Here is a 10,287-nt window from a genome sequence, read left to right on the forward strand (position 1 = left end):
TAACATGGATTTGAGAAACGCGGGAAACAATTTCTTCACATTATTGGAAGACATGCCGGACTTGGCCGATCAAGAGCCCGAAAAGTCCCGAAACCCCAAGAACCCGTCTCGGTCGAATGTCTGCGACGCGAGGGCAATGGCGGCCACTCCAGCGGACGTGGTGGAGTATCCAAACTCGCACGCGTTTGTGGAAGACATGCCCGGAATCAAAGCCAATGAAATTAGAGGAGAACGACAACGTTTTGGTGGTGAGCGGGGAGAGAAGGCGAGAAAAAGAGGAGAGGGTGGGATGAAGTATTTGAGGGTGGAGAAGTTTATGAGGAAGTTTGTGCCGCCGGAGAATGCAAATTTGGAGACGATTTCGGCGGTGGCTCAAGGTGGCGTGCTGACGGTGAGGGTGGAGAAATTGCCTCCGCCGGAGCCCAAGAGGGCCAAGAGCATTCAGGTCAACGTTGCTTGAGGTTGAAGATACAAATTTGAACTTGATTGCAGAGGAGAAAACACAATATTTTACCTAGTCAACTTAATCAAGTTCAAAATGCAAGAACATTTTACTAGTTGGCACTTGGCACTTTGCTCTAACAATTGTGATACCTTTAGCATTGGCAATTTTGGGCCATATCCCGTGAGCTTACACGTACAATCTGAGATTTGGGTCGCTTTTACGTTGAACCCATGGCTCCAAGCCATGTCATTGTTCACACCCGTGGCCCTTAATCCATCCTTGTCTAGATTTGGTTTTCATGGATTTTTTAACTTATGAAAGGGTAAGCTACGAAGACTAAATTTGTAGATTAAATTTGATAATTAATCATGTATCATTAATTGAAATGAGCATGTTTATCAACGCTTAAGTAATAACTCAATCATTAACTTTCATGTCACATAATTTACAAAATTTTATCTATAAGTTTAGTTTTCCTATAATTATCCTTATAAAATTCTAAATTGACTTAAGATAAAGCGTGATAGTACATAGGATGATATTAAAGTAAGTAGTTGTTCTTTTTGCCATAAAGAGATCATTTTGGATCTCTTCCACCAAGGTCATCGAATCAAGTGATCCGGACCTTTGAAATTTCATCCAACGGCCAAAAACTATTATAGTTTTTAAGAGGTCAAAACAAGTGGGCTGAAATTTTAAAGATCCAGATCACTTGATCTGATGAACTTGATGGAAAAGATCCGGAGATGATCTCTTTCCCTTTTTGCCATACTAAATTTGAATGTTAATCATATTGATTTGCCTCGATATTGTGGTAAATATTAGGAAATTAAGTGAGGAGGGCCAATGTCATAGCGAAAATCAAGCACTTTTGTTCCGAGATATAAACTCCCAGAAAAGGATATGGCAAGGATCATTTTTCTGGGGATCCTAGGGATTCTGTAATCGTGACCGTTCATCATACATCATGTGGTCAATTTTCATTAAGTACTATTTATATTTAGTTTTAAATTTTAAAATTTAAAATGATTTCTGACCGCATGATGTACAATGAATAGTCACGAACACAGGATCCCTAGGATCCCCAGGAAAAGGATCTGGCGAGGATCCTTTTCCTAAACTCTCCACTTCCTTTCTCCCTCCTCTAAGATTTTTTCATTGTGACCGGAACACGAGTGGTACATCACGTGTTTTTATATAAGTGGTGAAAAGTTTTATTTTTTAGGGCAAAAGACTGTTTACTACCCTCATGTTCCGTGGTTTTCAACATTTAGTACATCAATTTTTTTTCGTCTCAAAGTCATACCTAAAGTGTAAATTTTGGGACAGTTTCATACATCCGTTAGTCAAACTGTTAAGTGATGACGTGGTGCATACGTGGACAATGACTGGGTGCCACGTGTCATTAAAAATATTAAATAATTAATTAAATAATTAAAATTTTAAATTTTAAATTTTAAAAAAAATAAATAAATAAATAACAAACCAGCCATTTTCCCCCTCTCCCCCCACGCCCCCAACCCAGAGGAAGAAGAAGGAGAAAAAAAAAAGAAAAAAAAATTGTCTGCCAACCCAGAAGAGGAAGAAGAAGGAAGAAGAAGAAGGAGAAGAAGAAGAAGAAGAAGAAGAAAGAAAAAAGAAAAAAAAAAAAAAAACAAACCAGCCATTTTCCCCCTCTCCCCTCGCGCCCCCAACCCAGAGGAAGAAGAAGGAGAAAAGAAAAAAGAAAAAAAAAATTGTCTGCCAACCCAGAAGAGGAAGAAGAAGGAAGAAGAAGAAGGAGAAGAAGAAGAAAGAAAAAAAAAAAAAAACAGAATCTGCAACACCAGAAGAAGAAGAAGGAGGAGAAGAAAAAAAAAAAAAAAAAAAAAAAAAAAAAAACCGTCTGCCAACCCAGAAGAAGAAGAAGAAAAGGAAGAAGAAGAAGGAGGAAGAAGGAGGAGGAAGAAGGAGAAGAAGAAGAAGAAGAAGAAGAAAAAAAAAAAAAAAAAAAAAAAACCTGAATCGGCAAAGATGAATTCGTCCCCCCCCCCCCGACCGCGACCCACTTGTTCCAACGCCTCCACAACTGCTTGGGCTTTGTTCCTGGGTTCTACGGGAGTCTAATGGTGGTGGTGGTTGACGAGATTTACTTCAAAAATGGCGGATCGCCGTCACACCACCTTCGCCGCACATCACCACCAAATCTCTCCAAATTTGGGATGTAATAGGTAGAGGGAAGGTCATGAAGTTGATTCGAGGTGGTTAGGTAGTGCAATTTGCCGGAAAAATGGGTGAAAATTTGTCGAAAAACAAAGAATGATGCGGGTCGGGTTGCGGGCCAAGGAGAGACCCGGCCGTTCCCCTCCTTCTCCTCTCCCTCCTTTCTCTCCTTTCCTCCTCCCTCATTCGCCACCTCATTTCTCTCTCCTCCTCCCCTTGGCCGAAACTCTCCCCTTTCTCTTCTGAAACTCTCTTCTTCCTCTCTTTCTTCTTCTTCCTCCTTCTTCTTTTTCTGGGTTACAAACGGCTTTTTTTTTTTTTTTTTTTTCTCCTTCTTCTTCCTCTGGGTTGGGGGCACGGGGGAGAGGGGGAAAATGGATTGTTAATTTTTTTTTAATTTTAATTATTTAATTAATTTTTTAAATATTTTTAATGACACGTGGCTCCCAGTCATTGTCCACATAGGCGCCACGTCATCACTTAACGGGAGAACTAACAGTTTGATTAACGGATGTATGAGACTGTCCCAAAATTTACATTTTAGGTATGACTTTGAGACGAAAAAAAATTGATGTACTAAATGTTGAAAACCATGAAACTTGAGGGTAGTAAACAGTCTTTTGCCCTATTTTTTAAGTTATTAACTTTTTAACACACGTATCCCACCATTTGCATAATAACACGTGGTGTACTATCCCGTGTACGGATCACACAGTAAAAAATCTCTCCCCTCCTCCTTCGTAATCCTACCTAACTGTTGGCCAAAAAATCAGGCACTCGTGTTATGAACTATATATACATGGCCAAGAGAGCTTTTATATGGACCTTAACATATTGAAGTGATATTTTTGATGTCACGTTTATGATTTTGAAGTCTATGTTGAAGGGAAAATTTTGCATTTCCTTGGTGGTCATATCTATTACTTTTTATAGATACAAAATATATAATTCCTTAAGTTAAAGTAATTTTGTACTGCATGCATGCAACAAAGAAATAGCATGCACGTGTGCGGTGTATGCTTGCCACATCTGCTCATGCATTAGTATCAGCTCCGATAGCACCTGGCACGCGGATCCCAAACCTCTATATGAACTCCCACGTAGCAGATATCCAAGACAAAAACAACCGATCTCCATCTCCACGGAACAAGTGAAGAACAGACCACACAAACAGTTGTCAAATGTACAAATTACTCTTAATTTACAATTACCACCGCTTCATATTTTCCCTCATTCTATATAAACTCTCCAAAACCCTAGACAAACCCACCAAAAACAATCTCCATATATTTTCCACCTTAATTTGTTCAATCATTTTTCAGGAGTTTTATATCTGATCATCGTTGGAGGTGATGAGCCAGGTTATGAGCCTGAGGAACATGGGGTTCGATCCCAACCTTCTGGAGACCCTGCACGACTTGCTTGACTTCTCCGACGAGCAGAACCAGCAGAGCCACCTGACCCCTTCGCGCCAGTACGTCCGCGAGGCCAAGGCCATGGCCGCCACGCCCGCAGATGTGAAGGAGACTCCAAACGCCTACGTTTTTGTGGTGGATGTGCCTGGGCTGATATCGGATATGATTGATGTGAAGCTTGAGGAGGACAACGTTCTGGTGGTGAGCGGGGAGAGAAGGAAAAGGGTCAGGGGGTCAAGTATTTGAGGATGGAGAGGAGGCTCGGGGAGTATTTGAAGAAGTTTGTGCTGCCGGAAAATGCAGACACTGAAAAGATTTCGGCCGAGTGTCTTGACGGGGTGCTGACTGTCACCGTGGAGAAGAGGCCGCTACCCGAGCCTAAGAAATCGAAGACTATTCTGTAAGAATAAACTAAACTTAAAAGATTAATACACTAGCCAAGAACACAAGGATTAATCAACTAAATCACAATCCTTAAATTATGTATGTAATATAAGTGCAAGAACTGCAGCAATTATATTACACATATTTGCAGCCACGTTCATGGATAAGAAGCCATGAAAACCTGCACACAACCTTCTTCTCTCTGCAAAACTCAATGCTTTCTAAGTTATAGGTAATTGGAACAATAAGAGCGTGTTTTGTGAGAGCAGAGGCTTATGGTTTTATACTACAAGACCTGGATCGCTCTATAATAATCCCACAAGAAATACAAGACTGCATTCTTTATATCAATATGAGTCCTATAAATGAGCAAACACAGGAGTCCTCAATATATCAATATGATTGGTTAACTCTTGTCAACATGATTTAGACTTATTTATAATATCAATTATCTCAAGACTTGTAAGAATCATAAATAATATCAATTATCTCAAGACAAGAATCATACTCATATTCTTACATTCTTCTACTTGAGTATGATTCATCACAACAGATAATCATCTCAAATTATTATAAAGGTGATCACATAATTCATTCAACACCACACTAGTACATAGACACAACCAGCTTACATAAGCCAAAATAATGAATTTATAATTGCCTTTGGAACATAAAATACAGATTTAACTTACAAATCACAATGTTCCGTTCATGTTCATAGCAATGTATCTAAGTTCAAGAGTAAACCAAGATGTCTACTTCCACTCATATAGCCCAAAATTGATATAAAAATACCAAACATTCTTGACAGTAGGCTGTCAATGTAAAATTATTCATAATTGTATGAATAGCACAGTTATATCAATCAATAACTTTATCATAACACCAAATCTTTTGGATAACAAAAGCTTAACCTCACATATAACTTACTTATGCATTTTAAAGTATTAAACTTAAGAATCTTTTCTGTTACATCGCAGAATTAACTAAAAAGTCACAACATACTTAATTTGCACTTTGAAATTATGTGAACCAATATAGCAAAACCAAACTTATTTGTTCCCACTTATCTAGGCCATACTTAACACAACCAAGTTAAGTACAGGTTAATAGCAACTATATTAACTAAAAATCATTCCAACACAATGAATGACTAATCAGAATCCATATGGAAACCAAATTCGTTTCCTTTTGAATGCTAACATAATATGATCCTTCTCATTACTTAAACAAATTAAGTAACACAAATAATTCAACCAATTGCTTCAATAAAACCATAAAATGGTTTTTATGCATCCAAATGAATTATAATGGCCGGCTTAAATACTCTTAGCCTTATGCTTACATTCGAACATATGATTCTCCTACTTAAGCATAAGCATAATGTACTGCATAGCCGATAAGGAAACCAGAGATATGAACCAATTGGTTCCCAGTTCCTCACCAATTGCATAATCTCAGTTTAGTCATATACACCTAAACCATTATGCAAACAGTCTATGTATCAAAAGATAGTCACAATCCATTCGGAAAAACTTATCTCACATAAACCCAAAATCACTAGTTTCAACAATGATCAAAATCAGAATAGCAAGCACAATATTTTTGCATTCAATTTGATCATAACTAGTTCAATATCCATCGAGCAAGATCAACTAAAAATTGATAATGTTTGGACATAGAAGCACAAGTTATCTCGATTAAAACGAGATAATCAAGATCTCAACTTTTCAACAATATGATTTACATATAATAATTCTTTAACAAGATTGACATGTATCATAATTCAATCTAGTCCAAAAATCAATTGCAAAAATACTAATTGACGCTTCAAAATCTCAAACAATTCCAATCAATGGAAAACCCATAAGTTGTCAAAATTTCAAAATTAATATCTTATGAACTTTGAGATCGCATAAGATATGAATTAAAGGATACATACCAATTAATCAGCAAATTTTCATTAAGAGCAGCAGAAGCAAACGAGAAACGAAAATTCCATACCAAATCTTGCCAATTGATGAGTTCCACTATCACAGCGAAATAGAATGCATTATTGCCAATCAAGGCTTCACCAAAACAATTTATATCATTCCATACAAGGTATAAATACAAGAGCCTTCACATGTTTTCGGTTATACACTGCAAAAATTGACATTTATCGAATCCAAAGATTCCTAACTCCACCATTCATATGTACGGCAACACCCCCAAAACATATTATATGTAGTCTAACCAAAACTAGGGATATGAATTATACTTTTTTTTTTTAATAATTCAAAACAGACCAATGCTTTTAATTATATGTATCATAAATACAAACAATGGCATCCAAATTCCATTAGTTTAGTATTAGGAACGCTTGGTCATTAAGCATACTTGCCCAGACAATATCAATTCATGGAGTACTCGTGCAGTCAGATTGATTCCATTCCAAATTGATATTCATCATATATGGCCCAAAACAAATAGACAAAAGAGAACGATAGGTGTTGTATATGAACACTTTTTATCCTCCACCAAGATTAATTTAATCAGAACTATAGACTCTTTAATGAAAAATGTTTGTACCATACTTGACCAATCCCGAAACTACTGAGCACCGGTCAACGTTATACCGTCAAGGACCCAGAAGAGCTTCCCTTCAACCAAGAGGCCAATCACAATGCGACACGTGTCGATATCAAAAGCCAATCACAGCGCGACACGTGTCAACATCAGAAGCCAATCACAACACGACACGTGTCAATGTCAGAACAAAACTAGAAACTCTCTTCTATAAATAGGGATCATTCTCCCACAATAATCTTTAATGTCATTTTGTACTAAATTATTCACTAGAACTCATAAAAGGAGAACTTGAACATATGTATTTGTGTAAACCCTTCACAATTAATGAGAACTCCTCTACTCCGTGGACGTAGCCAATCTGGGTGAACCACGTACATCTTGTGTTTGCTTCCCTGTCCCTATTCATTTACATACTTATCTTCACTAGTGATTGAAGCAACCAAGCGAAGGTCACGAACCTGACACTTTCTGTTGTACCAAAGTCCTCGCTGATTTTGTGCATCAACAAAAAATAAAGAGTATACATAGACTAAATGTTACACTAACTTATTTATGCATCAAAAGATGATTTCAAACATCCCACACAAATCACAAGTTGGCATCCATAGGGATTTCGAGTTTAATCATGCCCTCACAGTATATAATTAAACAGGCATACTCAAAATAGCAAAAGCCCTAATTCATCATGCTCAAACTCATCACATTATAATCATGCGTATAAGAGAACAATTAATCATGCATGATACAGTGAACCAAGTTACCTGAATGCATCATTGGATCCATATTCGTCAACCCGATTGCAATTCCTTGGCTCCAAATAAATGAAACAAATTATCCATCAATGCTTGAGACCTATCCATGCAGATTGCCTTCATTGCAGACAACCGTAGACCCCATATCATTGAGAGTCAGCAATAAACCAATGTCTTGCCTCCACTTCTTGTAATTACTTCCCCAATGGGAATAAGCACACTTGCAAGATTAAGTGAAATTGCAGACAATTGAAATCTCAAAAGGAGAACCAAAAGTTCTTGATTTCAATCTACTTTCACTTAATGCACACTGATATGAACCAACTTAGTCATTGTTTGTACAATACTTGACCAATCCCGAAACTACTGAGCACCAGTCAACGTTATACCATCAAGGACCCAGAAGAGTTTCCTTCCAACCAGAAGGCCAATCACAGCACGACACGTGTCGACATCAAAAGCCAATCATAGTGCGACACGTGTCAACAACAGAAATCAATCACAACACGACACGTGTCAATGTCAGAACAAAGCTAGAAACTCTATTCTATAAAAGGAGATCATTCTCCCACAATATTTCCTAATGTCATTTGTACTAAATCATTCACTTATACTTACTAAAAGAGAACTTGAACCTATGTACTTATGTAAACCCTTCACAATTAATGAGAACTCTTCTACTCTGTGGACGTAGTCAATCTGGGTGAACCACGTACATCTTGTGTTTGCTTCCCTGTCTCTATCCATTTACATACTTATCCACACTAGTGACCGGAGCAATCTAGCGAAGGTCACAAACTTAACACTTTCTGTTGTACCAAAGTCCCCACTGATTTTGTGCATCAACAGTCATATATATAGATTTTTCATCATGAATGAAAAGTATATATAGATTAAACAACTCATCAGTGAAGGGATAACTCTTAATGCAGATGTAGATTTCAGTTTCAATTAAAACAGAAAACAATTAAACAACGAATAAGTCAATATCAATATGAAGAATCAGAAAGATAACACGATCTTCGTTCAATGATTTTTAACAACATAATTAGTTGATCTAAATACAAGTTTATTCATTACACTAATAACACAAGGAGGATTAATAAACCAAAATCACCTCAATCTGCAGACATCATAATCAACACAGCGGAAGCAATAATTTCAAAAATTAGAATTATGATGTTTAAGAGAGATGATCAAATAAGCAAGCATGAAAAAGTTTTCTCAACCCCATATTGACAAAACACGAGTTTCTCCCTTTCCAAACTGACCACGGTCAAAAATTGAACTAAAGGTTATTTCTTAAACGATGTCATACCACTTGTCTTTAAAAACCAATTAAACGGACTTGTTCTTCAAACTAGTTCGTTTTTGCAGTTTTTTAGGAACCAATTTATGATCGAATTTAGTTGTAAAATCCAATGGCTCTGATACCACATGTAAGAATAAACTAGACTTAAAAGATTAATACACTAGCCAAGAACACAAGGATTAATCAACTAAATCACAATCCTTAAATTATGTATGTAGTATAAGTGCAAGAATTGCAGCAATTATATTACACATACTTGCAGACCCGTTCATGGATAAGAAGCCATGAAAACCTGCACACAACCTTCTCCTCTCTGCAAAACTCAAGGCTCTCCAAGTTATAGGTAATTGGAACAATAAGAGCGTGTTTTGTGAGAGCAGGGGCTTGTGGTTTTATACTACAAGACCTGGATTGCCCTATAACAATCCCACAAAAAACACAAGACTGCATTCCTTATATCAATATGAGTCCTATAAATGAGCAAACACAAGAGTCCTCAATATACCAATATGATTGGTTAACTCTTGTCAACATGATTTAGACTTATTTATAATATCAATTATCTCAAGACTTGTAAGAATCATATTGATACTCTTACATATTCAAGTCCAAATAAGCAATGGTCAAGGCGGCGGCCAAGAAGGCAAAGTTGGCCAAAGTGGCAGTCAAGAATGGCAAGGCGGTGGCCAAGGAAAACATGGTCAAGGTAGCGGCCCAGGTGGACAAGGTGGTGGTCAAGAATGGCAAGGAGGACGCCAAGGTGGTGGTCAAGGGGGACAGGGTGGTGGTCAAGAATGGCAAGGGGGACGCCAAGGTGGTGGTCAAGAATGGCAAGGAAGACGCCAAGGTGGTGGTCAAGAATGGCAAGGTGGAAGCCAAGGCGGGCAAGGAGAAGAAGGGAAAGTCGCGGAGCCGCGTCGCCGCTTGCTCTGATGGTCTGCACGATCAGTTTGTGGAGTGATTTTTCAATGTGACCGTCACACGAGATGGTACACCACGGGTTCATATATAAATAGTGGGTTATGTGTGTTAAAAGGTTAATAACTTAAAAATTAAAGTTTTACACCATTTGCATAGAAACACATGATATACCATTTGTATTCCTGTCACAATTAAAAATTTCTCTAGTTTGTGATTGCTCACCATTGGTGATGGTATGTGTGTAAATAAAGTTGCATGCATTCATGCACGCATCGTTCCTTGTGG

At 37.6% G+C, this 10,287-nt stretch overlaps 2 pseudogenes; both read left to right on the plus strand.

Annotated features, from left to right (window-relative positions):
• Positions 1-4: 4 nt before the first annotated feature.
• On the plus strand, positions 5-460 carry LOC103455794 (18.8 kDa class II heat shock protein-like; annotated as a pseudogene).
• A 3,470-nt stretch (positions 461-3,930) lies between these two features.
• On the plus strand, positions 3,931-4,759 carry LOC103400099 (17.9 kDa class II heat shock protein-like; annotated as a pseudogene).
• The last annotated feature ends 5,528 nt before the right edge of the window (positions 4,760-10,287 follow it).

Source organism: Malus domestica, chromosome 15 (assembly GCF_042453785.1).
Source record: "Malus domestica chromosome 15, GDT2T_hap1".
Taxonomy (NCBI): Eukaryota; Viridiplantae; Streptophyta; class Magnoliopsida; order Rosales; family Rosaceae; genus Malus; species Malus domestica.